We start from the raw sequence: 15,695 nt of genomic DNA on the forward strand, positions 1-15,695 counted from the left end.
TTTGTTTGTTTAGGACATCCCCCTTTCCTTTAGTTTGTTTAGCATCACCCTTTCCTTTAGTTTATTTAGGTCATTTCCCTTTATTAGGGCATCCACCTTCCTTTAATTTGTTTAAGGCATCTCCTTTCTTGGAGTTTCCATAAGTCATCATATTCCCTTAAGTTAAATTAGGGAATCACCCTTCCTTCATTTTCTTAGGTCATCCCTCTTCGTGGAGTTTTTTTTTTAAAAAAAAAAAAAAATTCATCCTTATTTCCTAATTTTGTTTATGACATCCCCTTTCCTAGAGTTTCTTTAAGGCATCCCCCTACCCTTAGTTTGTTTAGGTCATCCCATTTCCTTGATTATTATTAGGGAATCTCCCTTCCTTGACTTTGTTTAGGACATCCCGTTTTCCTTTAGTTGTTTTTTTAGCATCCCCCTTGAGTTTTTTTAGGGCATTCCATTTCTTTGAATTTGTTTGGGGCATTCATTTTCCCCGAGTGTTATCATGATACCCCCCTTCCTTTAGTTTGCCTAGGCCATGGGGTTCCTTAAGTTTCCTTAGTGCGTCACCCTTCCTTCACATTCTTAGGTCATTCCTCTTCATGGAGTTTGTTTAGTTCATTCCCCTTCCTAGAGTTTGTGTAGAGCATTCACCTTAGTTGAATTTGTTTAAGGCATCCCCTTACTAAGTGTTTATTTAGCGCACTCCCACTTCCTTAAGTTTTATAGGGCATCCACATTCCTAGAGTTTTTTAACAACATCCCCTGTCCTTGAATTTGTTTATGGCATAGAGTTTCATTAAGGCATCCTTTCCTTTAGTTCTTGTGGGGAATCCCTTCCTTGATTTTCTTTTGGACACCTTCCTTTCCTTTAGTTTGTTTAAAGTATTGTCATTCCATGATTTTGTTTAGGGTATTCCCCTTCCTTTAGTTTGTTTAGGGCATCCCCATTCCTTGAGTTTCTTTAGGGCATCACCCTCTCTTGAGTTACATTAGGGCATCTCCCTTTCTTGAGTTTCTTAGGTCAACCCTCTTCATGGAGATTGTTTAGTTCATTCCCTTTCTTGGACTTTGTGTAGAGCATCCCCTTTCCTTAAGTTTGTTTAGGGCATCCCCCTTTCAATAGTTGATTTAGTGCACCCCCACTTTCTTAAGTTTTATAGGGCATGCACCTCCTGTAGTTTGTTCAACACCTCCCATTTTCTATATATTTTTGGCACATCTCCCTTCATTGAGTTTGTCTAGGGAATCCCTTTTCTTGGAGTTTGTCTATGACAACTGCTTTCCATCACTGTTATTAACACTGTTATTAACACATCCCCCTTTCATTAGTTTTTTATGACGTCTCCCTACCCCTTGAGTTGGTTTATGGTATACCCTCTTGGAGTTTATTTAGGACATCTTCCTTTCTCCAGTTTGTTTAGGACATCATCTTCCTTCAGTGACTTTGTTTAGGGCATCTCCCATACTCAAGTCTTATAAAGGTATTCCCCTTCCTTGAGTTTGTGTGTGGCATCCCCATTCCCTAACTTTGTTTATGGGATCCGCCTTACTTTAGTTTGTTTAAGGATTTCCCCATCCTTGATTCTATTTAGGGATTCCCCTTCATTGAGTGTTACTAGGGCATCTCTCTTCCTAAACTGTTATTAAGGAATCCCCCTTCCATTAGTTTGTTTAGGGCATCCCCGTTCCTTGAGTTTCTTGGGGCACCCCTTTCCCTTGGGTTACTTTAGGGCTTCACCTTCCTTGAGTTTTTTAGTCCCTTTTCATGAAGATTATTTAATTCGTTCCCCTTCCTGGAGTTTGTGTAAAGGATCCCCCTTGCTTGAGTTTATGGCACCCCCTTCCAAGAGTTGATTTAGTGCACTCCCACTTCCTTAAGATTCATAGCACATTTGCCTCTTGGAGTTTGTTAAGCCCCTCCCTCCCCCTTTCTTGAGTTTTTTTTTTTTTGGCACATCTCCCTTTGTTGAGTTTGCCTAGGACATTTCCCTTCTTAGAGTTTGTTTAAGGCATCCGCTTTCCTATAGTTTTATTAGGGTATCCCCTTCCTTTAGTTTGTTTTGTGCATCCATGTTCCTTGAATTTCCTTAGGCCATCCCACTCCCTTGAGTTACATTAGGGCGTCACCCTTGCTTTAGTTTCTTAGGTCATTCTTTTTCATGGAGATTTTGTAATGCATTCCCTTTCCAAGAGTTTGTTTAGAGCATCCCCCTTCCTTGAGTTTGTTAATGCCATCCCCTTCCCAAATTTTGTTTAGAGAATCCCCCTTTGAGTTTCTTTAGCGCATGCTTCATTGAGTCTTGTTAGCACATCCCCTTCTTTGAGTTTGTTTACAACATTCTCCTTCCATATCTTTGTTTAGGGCATCCCCCTTCCTTGAGTCATATTAAGACGTCCCACTATCCCTTAGTTTCTTTATAGAATATCTATTCCTTGAGAATTTTTTTAGTGCATCCCCCTTCCTAGAGTTTGTTTAGGGCAACCCGATTCTTAGAGTTACTTATGGCATCCTCCTCATTTGATTATGTTTAAGGCAACCCCCATTCTTGAGTCTTATTAGCGCATTCCCCTTCCATGAGTTTCCTAATGGCAACACCTTTTTTTTTAGTTTGTTTAGGGCATCCTCCATCGTTGAGTTTATTTAGGGCAACCTCATATTTTGTGTTTCTTTAATGCATGTACCTTCCTTGAGTTCATTTAGGGAATGTGATTTCATCGAGTCTTATTAAGGCATCTTTTTCCATTATTTTCTTTAAGACATCCCCTTTCATTCAATTAATTTATGACATTCACATTCCTTATCTATATTTACATCATCCCCTTTTCTTCAATGTTATTAAGGCATCTCTTCCTCCCCATCCCATAGATTCTTTGTAGAATTCCTATTCCTTGCATTTGTTTAGGTTATGCCCCCATCCTTGAGTATGTTTAGCACACCCCCCTTTCTTGAGTTTGTTTAAGGGTATGCCCTATTCTTTGAGTATGTTCAAGACATCCTCCTTATTTGAGGTTTTTTCAGGCATCCCCTTCCTTAGGTTTGTTTAGGGTATTCCCCTTCATTGAGTTTATTTAGGGCATCCTGTTTCCTAGAGTGTTATTAAGGTATTCCCATTCCTCTATTTTTTTAGGACATTCCTGTTCATTGGGCTATCAAACTACCTTGATTTACATTAGTCCATCACCTTTCCTTCAGTTTCTTAGGTCATCCATCTTCATGGAGATTTTTAATTCATTCCCTTTCCTAGAGTTTGTTTAGACCAACCAACCTTCCTTCAATTCTTTTAGCACATACCATTTCCTAGGGATTACTTAGCAGACTCCTACTTCATTTAGTGTAGTAGGGCATCCCCATCCAGTAGTTTGTTTAGCGCAACTCCATTTCTTGACGTTGTTTAGCACAACCGCTTTTGTTGGGATTAGGCATCCCCCTTGGTAGAGTTTGTTTGTGGCATGCCCTTTCTATGAGTCTTATTAGTGAATCCCCCTTCTTAATGTTCATTTACAACGTTCTTCTTCCATTGGCTTTTTAAGGGGATCCCCCTTCCTTGACTTTGTTTAGAGATTTCCCTTCATTAAGTTTATTAAGGGCATCGGGCATCCCACTTCCTTAAGTTTATTTAGGGTATCCCTCGTCCTTCAAGCCATAATTAGGATGTCATCCTAGGTTTTATCTAAACATAATCATTTGTTCTCGAGATTGCTCATCATTGGAACGCCATTCATACTACTATTCATTTTCATTCTTAGTTTGTTTAGTTTCACATCATTTAGATCCCATCCTAGGTTCTATCTAAGCTAATTCGTTTATTCTTTTGATTGCTCATCATTGGACCATAATTCTTGGTTTTATCTATGTTCATTCTTCGTTCCTTTAGTTCCCCGTCATTGGGTTACTATCCTTGTTTTAATATAAGTTTCTTTGTTGGTTCCTCTGATTTCTCATCGCTAGGACGTCATCCTAGGTTCTATCTATATCCAATTTGAGTTAATTTTGTGTTTGATTGTCTGCATACCATCCTAGGTTCTACCTAAGCTTAGTTGGTTGTTTGTTATGTTTCACATCATTGTGATGTCATCCTAGTTTCTATCTAGGTTTATTTTTAGTTCCTTTGGGTTCCGCACATTTGGATACAATCCTAGGTTCGACCTATGTTCATTGTTTGTTTATTTGGTTTCCCATCATTGTGAACTATCTAAGCTTATTATTTGGTTTCTCATCATTGTGAACTATCTAAGTTTATTCGTATGTTTCTTTGGTTTCTCATAATTAGGACGTCATCCTATGAGTTTGTTTAAGGGTTTGCACTATTCCTTGAGTGTGTTCAGGACATCCTCCTTCCTTAAGTTTGTTTATGGTATTCCCCTTCATTGAGTTTATTTAGGGCATCCTCTTTCCTCAAGTGTTATTAGGGTATTCCCATTCCTCAAATTTTTAAGGACATTCCTGTTCATTGGCCTATCAAACTACCTTGATTTACTTTAGTCCATCACCCTTCCTTCAGTTTCTTAGGTCATCCATCTTCATGGAGATTTTTAATTCATTCCTTTTCCTAGAGTTTGTTTAGACAACCAACCTTCGTTCAATTTTTTTAGCGCATACCCTTTCCTAGGGATTACTTAGCAAACTCCCACTTCCTTTAGTGTAGTAGGGCATCCCCATCCAGTAGTCTGTTTAGCGCAACCGCTTTTGTTGGGATTGGGCATTCCAGTTTGGTGGAGTTTGTTTGTGGCATGCCCTTTCTATGAGTCTTGTTAGTGAATCCCCCTTCTTAATGTTCATTTATGACGTTCTACTTCCATTGGCTTTTTAAGGGCATCCCGCCTACTCAAATTTGATTAGATCATCCCCCTTCCTTGACTTTGTTTAGAGATTTCCCTTCATTAAGTTTATTAAGGGCATCGTTTAGGGCATCCCACTTCCTTAAGTTTATTTAGGGTATCCCTCATCCTTCAAGCCATAATCAGGATGTCATCCTAGGTTTTATCTAAACATAATCATTTGTTCTCGAGATTGCTCATCATTGGAACGCCATTCATACTACTATTCTTTTTCATTTTTAGTTTGTTTAGTTTCACATCATTGAGATCCCATCCTAGGTTCTATCTAAGCTAATTCGTTTGTTCTTTTGATTGCTCATCATTGGACCATAATTCTTGGTTCTATCTCTCTTCATTCTTAGTTCCTTTAGTTATCCGTCATTGGGTTACTATCATAGTTTTAATCTAAGCTTATTTGTATGTTCGTTTGGTTTCTCATAATTAGGACGCCATCCTAGGTTCTATCATAGGTCATTCTAACTTCCTAAGGTTTTCCATCAATGGGATGCCGTCCTAGTTTCTATTTAAGCTTATTTCTTTCTTGTTTTTGTTTCTCATCATTGAGATGTTATCCTAGGTTCTATCTGTGCTTAATTTTAGTTCCTTTTGTTTAAAATTTATGGGAACCCATGCTAGGTTGAATCCAAGTTTATTTGTTTCTTCCTTTGCTTTTTCATCGTTGTAAGGCGATTCTAGCTTCAATTTAAGCTTATTCATTTGTTCCTTTGCTTTATGCTCATTGCAACACCATCCTAGTTTCTATCGATGTTCGTTCGTAGTTCCTTTGGTTTCTCATCATTGAGATGTCGTTCTAGGTCCCACCATCATTGGAACACCATTCTAGGTTCTATCTTTTTCCATTTTTACTTCCTAAGGTTTGCCATCATTTGGATGTCATCTTAAGTTCTATCTAAGCTCATGTTTGTTCTTTTGATTACTTATCATTGGAGCGCCTTTCTTGGCTTTATCTATGTTCATTCTAAGTTTCCTTAGTTTCCCATCTTAGTTCCTTCTGTTTATCTTCACTAGGATGCTATCGTAGGTTCTATCTATGTTCAATTTGATTTCCTTTCATTGGGATACCATCCTGGTTTCTATCTAAGCTTAGTCGTTTTTTCCTTTGGTTTGCCATCACCGAGATGCCTTTCTAGCATCTATCTATGTTCAAAGTCAGTTCCTTTAGTTTCTTATCGTGTAGGTTTCTACCTATACTTAACTTGTTGTTTCTTTGGTTTCTCATTGTTGAAATGCCACCCTAGTTTTTATCTATGTTCGTTCTTAGTTCCTTTGGTTTCCCGACATTTGGATTCGGTCCTACGTTCTGGCTACGTTTATTGTTAGTTCCTTTAGTTTTGAATTATTGGGAAGCCATCCAAGGATCTATCTAAGGTTATTTGTTTAGTTTCTAATCATTGTGACGCCATCCTAGTTTCTATGTATGTTTGTTTTGAATTCCTTTGGGTTCCAAACATTTGGATGCCATCCTAGGTTTTGTTTATGTTCATTGATGGTTCCCTTCGTTTCCAATTATTGCGAAGTCATCATAGATTCTATCTAAGATAAATTATTTGTTCCTTAGTTTCCAATTATTGCAATGCCATTCTAGAATCTATGTTTGTTCATTCTTACTTCCTAAGGTTCCCATTCATTAGGATGTGGTTTTTATGTGTTCTTATTTCTTCATTCCTTTGGTTGGTTATCAATGTGACGCCATCCTACAATCTATATATATTCATTCGTAGTTACTTTGGTTTCATATCACTAGGATGCCATCCTAGGTTCTATCTAATCTTGTGCTTATATTCCTTTGCCTTCTCCTCGTTTTGATGCCATCCTAGTTTCTATCTATGTTCGTTCTTAGTTCCTTTGGTTTCTAATCGTTGGGGCAACATCCTAGTTTCTATCTATGTTCTTTGTTAGATCCTTCGGTTTCCCACCATTGGGATGTCATCCTTTGATTGCTCATCATTGGAACATCAATCTTAGTTCTATCTATTTTCATTCTTAGTTCCTTTAGTGTCCTATCATCAGGATGTGATCCTAGGTTCTATTTAAGCTTATTCATTTGTTCCTTTTGTTCTCATCATTGGGACGTCATCCTAGGTTCTATATATGTTCCTTTTGTTTTTCATCACTGGAATGCCATCCTAGGTTCTAACTATGTTGAATTTTTGTTCATTTGGTTTCCAATCATTAGAATATGATCCTATTTTCTACCAAGAATTAGTCGAGATTGTTTCTTTCGCTTCTCATCATTGTGACGCCATCGTAGTTTCTGTCTATGTTCGTTCTTAGTTCGTTTGGTTTCCAAACATTTGGATGCCATCCTACGTTCTATAGGTTCATTGTTAGTTCCTCTGGTTTTCAATCATTGGGAAGTCATCCTAAGCTCTATCTATGGTTGTTCATTTGTTCCCTTAATTTCTCGTCATTGGGAACTCGTCCTAGGCTCTATCTATGCTCATTGTATGTTCCTTCGGTTTCCAATCATTGAGAAGGTATCCTAGGTTCTATCCATGCTTATTCATTTGTTCCTTTCGTTTCTCATCATTAGCATGCCATCCTAGGCTTTATTTACGTTAATTCTTTCCTCCTAAGGTTTCCATCATTAGGATGCAATCCTGGTTTCCATCTAAAGCTTATTTCTCTGCTCCTTTCGGTTCTCATCATTGAGACTCATCCTATGTTCATTTAAAGCATATTCGATTGTTCGTTCGATTGCTTTATGGGATCTATCTACGGTTATTTGTTTATTCTTTTAGTTTCTAACATTGAAACGTAATCATAGGTTTAATCATCCTAAGTTCCTTTTGTTTCCCATCATTGCGAAGCCATCCAAGGTTCGATCTAAGCTTATTCGTTTCTCATCTTAAGGACACCACCTTATATTCTATCTATGTTCATTCTTAGTTCCATCGGTTTCCCATCATTGGGATGCCATCCTAGGTTTTAGTTTCTATTTAAAGCTTGTTTATTTGTTCCTTTTGATTTTCATCACTAGGATGCCATCCTAGGTTCTATCTATGTTGAATTTTCGTCCATTTGGTTTCCAATCATTGGAATGTCATCCCATGTTCTACCTAAGATTAGTCGATTGTTTCTTTCGTTTCTCATTGTTGTGACACCATCGTAGTTTGTATCTATGGTCGTTCTTAGTTCCATCATTAGGATGCCATTCTACTTTCCATCTAAAGCTTATTTCTTTGTTCCTTTTGTTTCTCATCATTGAGACTCCATCCTATGTTTTATCTATGTTCATTCTTAGTTCATTTAAAGCATATTCCTCTGTTCCTTCAATTGCTCACCGTTAGAACGCTATTCTTGGTTCTATCTATTTTCATTCTCAGTTCCTTTAGTTTCCCATGCTTGAGATGTCATCCTAGTTTTTATCTAAACTTATTCGTTTGTTCCTTTCCTTTCCCATCACTAGGATGTCATCCAAGGTTCTATTTATGTTCAATTTTGGTTCCTTATATGTTTTGATCATTGGGATGCCATCCTGTTTCTAGCTAAGCTTAGTCGGTTGTTTCTTTGTTGTATCATCATTCTGATGCCAACCAAGTTTCTACCCGTGTTTGTTTTTAGTTCCTTTGGTTTCCTAAGAATTGGATTCTATCCAAGGTTTTTTTTCTATGTTCAATGTCATTTTCTTTGGTTTCCAATCATTGTGAAGTCATCCTAGGTTCTCTCTCTAAGGTTATTTGTTTCTTCATTTGGTTTATCATCATTGAGACGTCATCCTAGGTTAAATCTATGCTCATTGAGACTTCCTTTTGTTTCCCATCATTGCGAATCTGTCACACCCCTGTTTTTTTTTTTTTTTTTTCGAACTTTACAATTGATACTCAAATACAGTATAAGTGCTCTAAAAAAAATGAGGATACAAAAATTTAAATGTCGAGTTTCTGCTTGATTTGGTGCAAAAAGAGAATATGCAAAACTTGTTATAAAGAGTACATCCTATATTAAACTTTATAACAATTAGTTAACAAAATATGATTCATTTTACAAAAGAAACTTGTACTATGTTAATTTACATATATATCAAAACCCCATGGTTCACTACGGGTAGCCCATACTACAAGTGTACCTGACAAATATTTATATTACATCATTCTTAAAAAGAGATTCAGTCTTTAACACAAAGGGAAAGTCTCAAAACACTTTCAATGCGAGCAAACAACATCCAATCACAATAAAGCAATGCTCAAGCATTATTTCCAACATAGGTCTTTTGACCTGCATCTAAAGGTGGAAGGGATAGGGTGAGTTCACAACTCAATAGGAAAGTTTATAAGCATCCTAGACATACCCATAAAAACCTTGAATTAAACGTATAATAGCATGCATGATAAACATTTTATAACCATTAATAAATATACAATCATGTAAAACATGTATGCATGTGTTTGCTAGTTTCATCTTTGCTTTTCCTCATCTATCCTTTCACAACTGATAAACTACTAACCCCCACCAATCTACACATCAGATATCAATTCTCCACAAGATACTTGGTCAATATAATAATAACTATTTTGAGACATTACCCCAGAGTAAGTCATATCCCGTGTCTTTTGGGACTCATACCCAAGGGAAGGACCAACCCCACGTCTTTAGGGACTAAAACCCAAGGGCAGGACCAACCCCATACACCTACATCAGAGTGTCTTCCTCGAGGGCTTTAGGGACTTTCACCCACATAAGTGCTCTCAATGATATGGGGATACAATAATTTAAATATTGAGTTCCTTCTTGATTTTGTGCAAAAGGAGGATATGCAAAACCTGTTATAAAGAGTGCATCTTGTATTAAACTTTGTAACTATTAATTAACAAAATATGTTTCGTTTCACAAAAGAAACTTGTACTACATTAATTTGCATATACCAAAACCCCATGGTTCACTACGGGTAGCCCATACTACAAGTGTACTTAACAAATATATATATTATATCATTCCTACAAAAAAGATTTAGTCTTTAATACAAAGGCAAAGCCTCAAAACACTATCAATGTGAGCAAACAACATCCAATCACAATAAAGCAATGCTCAAGCATTATTTCCTGCATAGGTCTTCTAACATGTATCTAAAGGTGGAAGGGATAGGGTGAGTTCACAACTCAGTAGGAAAGTTTATGACCATCCTAAGCATACCCTTAAAAACTTTGAATTAAACATGTAATAGTATGCATGATAAACATTTTATAATTATTAACAAATATGCAATCATGTCAAACATGTATGCATGTGTTTGCTGGTTTCATCTTTGCTTTTCCTCGTCCATTCTTTCACAACTGATAAATTGTTCACCCCCACCAATCTATATATTAGATATCAATGCTCCACAACATACACGGTCAATATAATAATGACTATTCTTAGACCTCACCTAAGGGCAAGTCATACCCTGTGTCTTTTGGGACTCATACCCAAGGGTAGACCAACCCCATACACCCACATTGGAGTGTCTTCCTCGAGGGCTTTAGAGACTTTCACCCAAGTACCCACCGTCCCACATAAACAATATATCAAAAGATAATGTTTGTAACATCACATAAACACTTCCCACCAATCAATTCTCTGAATATCATCTGTGATTATTCCATATCCTTCTGTCAATACAACCACACCATGAACCATTTCCACAACACTAAACCAAAAATCGTCATACCAATATGCATTCCAATCTCAATGTAACATTTCAACACAATAAACCAAAATGCAATGACACATTAAAACATTTTACGAAATCATAGAAATGACATGAGATTTCTAATAAATGTTTCAAGAAAAGAAATCAGATACATTATGGGATAGCATAAAATTCCCTACCTTACACGGACTTTCCCTCTGTGATTCTTCTATGTAGGCGATCTTTACTTATTACAAGGAACTGAAATAAAACAACATAATTTAGGTTTCTTAACCATGAAAATTTATTCAATAAAAATTTATGAAATTTTCCTTTCTTACTAATTTTTAACAACTTATTGTTATTAATTTTTAATTCTCATATTTTCCAATTAATTACCAAGCACTAATTAACCTAATTAATCGCATGTTTACGAATCTATAATACTTAATCTAAAACACTTTAATCCTTAATTAATTGTGATTTTTTTAACTAAAACATGTTTATATAATTAAACTCAACTTTTACACAAATTTTACCGTGAATTTGTTTCAACATACCATTAGGAACCAAAAAAAAACTAAATTAAACAACTTGCTTACCTCAAATCTTCACTTTCTCTCTCTAGATCCTCTTTTTAACCCAAGCTGTTGCTGGTGAAATGCTGCAAGCCCCTATAAAGGTCTCCATGGAGCCAAAGTAGGAGGTGGCAGGTCACATGGCTGCCACCAACCCTAACTTTCCATAATTGCACTTTAGTCCTCCAAATTAACCAATATTAAACTTACAATTGCCCATTAGTCCTTTAGGTTTTCATAACTCTAATAAGTCCTTAGGAACCTAATAAGCGTACTTAAATCATTAACTAATCCTACATAACCTTAATTAAATTTTAATTCATAATTGAACAAGATTAGCACTAAACTAGCTTTAACATCTAATTCAGCACGTTTAAAGTTAAGTACTAAGATAATCATTATTGCCTATTTAATTCATTAGTGCTAGGTATTAATGAATCCATCCAAAGTTCGATCTATGCTTATTCATTTCTTCCTTTTGTTTCTCATCTTTAGGACACCACCTTATGTTCTATCTATGTCCATTCTTAGTTCCAATGGTTTCCCATCGTTAGGATGTCGTCTTAGGTTCTATCTAAGCTTATTCAATTGCTCATCATTGGAACCCCATTCTTATTTCCTTTCATTTCTCATCATCAGGATGCCATCCTAGGTTCTATATAAGCTTATTCATTTGTTCTTTTGACTCATCATAATTGGGACACCGTTCATGGATCCATCTATCTTCATCCTTAGGTTCTTCAGTTTTCTGTCATTGTGATGTAATTGTTTTTTCCTTTGGTTTGCCATAACTGGGACGCCTTTCTAGCTTCTATCTATTTTCAAAGTTAGTTCCTTTAGTTTCTGATCGTGGAGATCCAATCTTAGGTTTCTACCTCAGCTTAGTTGGTTGTTTCTTTGGTTTCTCGTTGTTGAAACGCCACCTTAGTTTCTATTTATCTATGTTCATTCTTAGTTCCTTTGGTTTCCTAACATTTGGATTTCGTCCTAGGTTCTGGCTATGTTTATTGTTAGTTCCTTTAGTTTCGAATTATTGGGAAGCCATCCAAGGATCTATCTAAGGTTATTTGTTTAGTTTCTCATCATTGTGACACCATCCTAGGTTCTATGTATGTTTGTTCTTAATTCCTTTGGTACCCAAACATTTGGATGCCATCCTAGGTTTTGTCTATGTTCATTGATAGTACCTTTGGTTTCCAATTATTGTGAAGTCATCATAGGTTCTATCTAAGGTAAATTATTTGTTCTCTAGTTTCATTTCGTTGCATTGCCATTCTAGGTTCTATGTTTGTTCATTCTTACTTCCTAAGGTTCCCATTCATTAGGATGTGATCCGAGTTTTTATGTCTTCTTATTTCTTCATTCCTTTGGTTGTTGATCAATGTGATGCCATCCTACAATCTATATATATTCATTCGTAGTTCCTTTGGTTTCACATCACTGGGATGCCATCTTAGGTCCTATCTAATGTTATGCATATGTTCCTTTGCTTTCTCCTCGTTTCAATGCCATCCTAGTTCCTATCTATGTTTGTTCTTAGTTCCTTTGGTTTCTAATTGTTGGGGCAACATCCTAGTTTCTATCTATGTCCATTGTTAGTTCCTTTGGTTCCCCACCATTGGGATGTCATCCTTTGATCGCTCATCATTGGAACGTCAATCTTAGTTCTATCTATTTTCATTCTCAGTTCCTTTAGTGTCCTATCATTAGGATGTGATCCTAGGTTCTATTTAAGCTTATTCATGTGTTCCTTTTATTCTCATCACTGAGATGTCATTCTGGGTTCTATATATGTTCAATTTTAGTTACTTTGGTTTCCGATAGTTGGGATGCCATCCTAGGTTCTACCTAAGATTAGTCAATTGTTTCTTTGGTTTCTCATCATTGTGACACCATCAATGGGATACCATCCCAATTTCTATACAAGGTTTTTATCTAAAGCTTATTTCTTCGTTCCTTTTGTTTTTCATCACCAGAAAGCCATCCTGGGTTCTAACAATGTTGAATTTTTGTTCATTTGGTTTCCAATGATTAGAATGTGATCCTATGTTCTCTACCAAGGATTAGTCGATTGTTTCTTTCGTTTCTCATCATTGTGATGCCATCATAGTTTTTGTCTATGTTCGTTCTTAATTCCTTTGGTTTCCAAACATTTGGATACCATCCTACGTTCTATATAGGTTCATTGTTAGTTCCTTTGATTTTCAATCATTGGGAAGTCATCCTAAGCTCTATCTATGATTGTTCATTTGTTCCCTTGATTTCTCATCATTGGGATCCCGTCCTCGGCTCTATCTATGCTCATTGTAAGTTCCTTCGGTTTCCAACCATTGAGAAGCTATCCTAGGAACATCCATGCATTATCTATGTTCTTTTCATTCCTCATCACTAGCACACCATCCTAGTCTTTATCTATGTTCATTCTTGCCTCCTAAGGTTTCCCATCATTAGGATGCCATCCTAGTTTCCATCTAAAGCTTATTTCTCTGCTCCTTTCGGTTCTCATCATTGAGACTCATCCTATGTTCATTCTGAGTTCACCCGAGTTTTTATCTAAGCTTATTCGTTTATTCCTCTGCTTTCTCATCACAAGGACGTCATCCTAGGTTCTATGTATGTTCAATTTTAGTTCCTTTGGTTTCCGATAGTTGGGATTCCATCCTAGGTTCTACCTAGGATTAGTCGGTTGTTTCTTTGGTTTCTCATTGTAATGACACCATCCTAGTTTCTACCTATGTTCACTCCTAGTTCCTTTGATTTCCAAACATTTGGATACTATCCATGGTTTTTGTCTATGTTTAATGTTATTTCCCATGATTTCCATTCATTGGGAAGTCATTGTAGGTTCTATCTACAGTTATTCGTTTGTTCTTTTGGTTTCTCAACATTGGGACGTAATCATAGTTTCACTCTATGCACATTATAAGTTCCTTTTGTTCTATCTAAGCCATCCAAGGTTCGATTTAAGCTTATTTGTTTCTTCCTTTCGTTTATCATCTTTAGGACACCATCTTATGTTCATTCTTAGTTCCATTGGTTTCCCATCATTGGGATGCCATCCTAGATTCTAGTTTCTATATAAAGCTTATTTATTTGTTCCTTTTTTTTTTCATCACTAGGACGCCATCCTAGGTTCTATCTATGTTGAATTTTCGTTCATTTGGTTTCCAATCATTGGAATGTCATCCTATGTTCTACCTAGGATTAGTCGATTGTTTCTTTCGGTTCTCATCATTGTGACACCATCGTAGTTTGTATCTATGTTCGTTCTTAGTTCTTTTGGTTTCCAAACATTGGGATGCCATCCTACGTTCTGTATAGGTTCATTGTTAGTTCCTTTGATTTCCAATCATTGGGAAGTCATCCTAAGCTCTATCTATGGCTGTTCATTTGTTCCTTTGATTTCTCATCATTGAGACCCCATCCTAGGCTCTATCTATGCTCATTGTAACTTCCTTCAGTTTCCGGTCATTGAGAAGCTATGCTAGGTTCTATCCATGCTTATTTGTTTGTTCCTTTTGTTTCTCATAATTAGCACGCCATCCTAGGCTTTATCTATGTTCGTTCTTGCCTCCTAAGGTTTCCCATCATTAGGATGCCATCCTAGTTTTCATCTTAAGCTTATTTCTTCGCTCCTTTTGGTTCTCATCATTGAGACTCCATCCTATGTTCTATCTACGTTCATTCTTAGTTCATCTAAAGCATATTCGTTTGTTCCTTCAATTGCTCATCATTGGAACGCCATTATGTTTTCTATATATTTTCATTCTATCTAGGCTTATTCGTTTGTTCCCTCCCTTTCTCATCATTGGGACGTCATCCGAGGTTCTATGTATGTTCAATTTTAGTTCCTTTGGTCTCCGATAGTTGGGATGCCATCCTAGGTTCTACCTAAGATTAGTTAGTTGTTTCTATGGTTTCTCGTTGTTGTGACTCCATCCTAGTTTCTATCTATGTTTGTTCTTAGTTCCTTTGGTTTCCAAACATTTTGATGTTATCCAAGGTTTTTGTCTATGTTCAATGTTATTTCCTTTGGTTTTCATTCATTGGGAAGTCATCCTAGATTCTATCTAAGCTTATTCGTTTCTCATCTTTAGGACACTGCCTTATGTTCTATCTATGTTAATTCTTAGTTCCATTGGTTTCCCATCATTGGGATGCTGTCGTTGGTTCTATCTAAGCTTATTCGATTGCTCATCATTTGTTCTTTTGACTCATCATCATTGGGACACCATTCTTGGATCTATATATCGTCGTCCTTAGGTTCTTTAGTTTTCCATGATTGTTATGTCAACCTAGTTTCTATCTAAAGCTTTTTTTCCTTTTGTTTTTCATCACTAGGACGCCATCCTAGGTTTATCTATGTTTTGTTCATTTGGTTTCGAATCATTGGAATGTCATCCTATGTTATACCTAGAATTAGTCGATTGTTTCTTTTGTTTCTTATCGTTGTGACGCCATCGTAGTTTCTATCTATGTTCGTTCTTAGTTCCTAGTATCCAAACATTGGGATTCCATCCTACGTTATGTATAGGTTCATTGTTAGTTCCTTCGATTTTCAATCATTGGGAAGTCATCCTAAGCTCTATCTATGGTTGTTCATTTGTTCCATTGGTTTCTCATCATTGGGACCCCATCCTAGGTTCTATCTATTGCTCATTGTAAGTTCCTTCAGTTTC

Source organism: Vitis vinifera, chromosome 1 (assembly GCF_030704535.1).
Source record: "Vitis vinifera cultivar Pinot Noir 40024 chromosome 1, ASM3070453v1".
In the NCBI taxonomy this organism is placed as follows: domain Eukaryota; kingdom Viridiplantae; phylum Streptophyta; class Magnoliopsida; order Vitales; family Vitaceae; genus Vitis; species Vitis vinifera.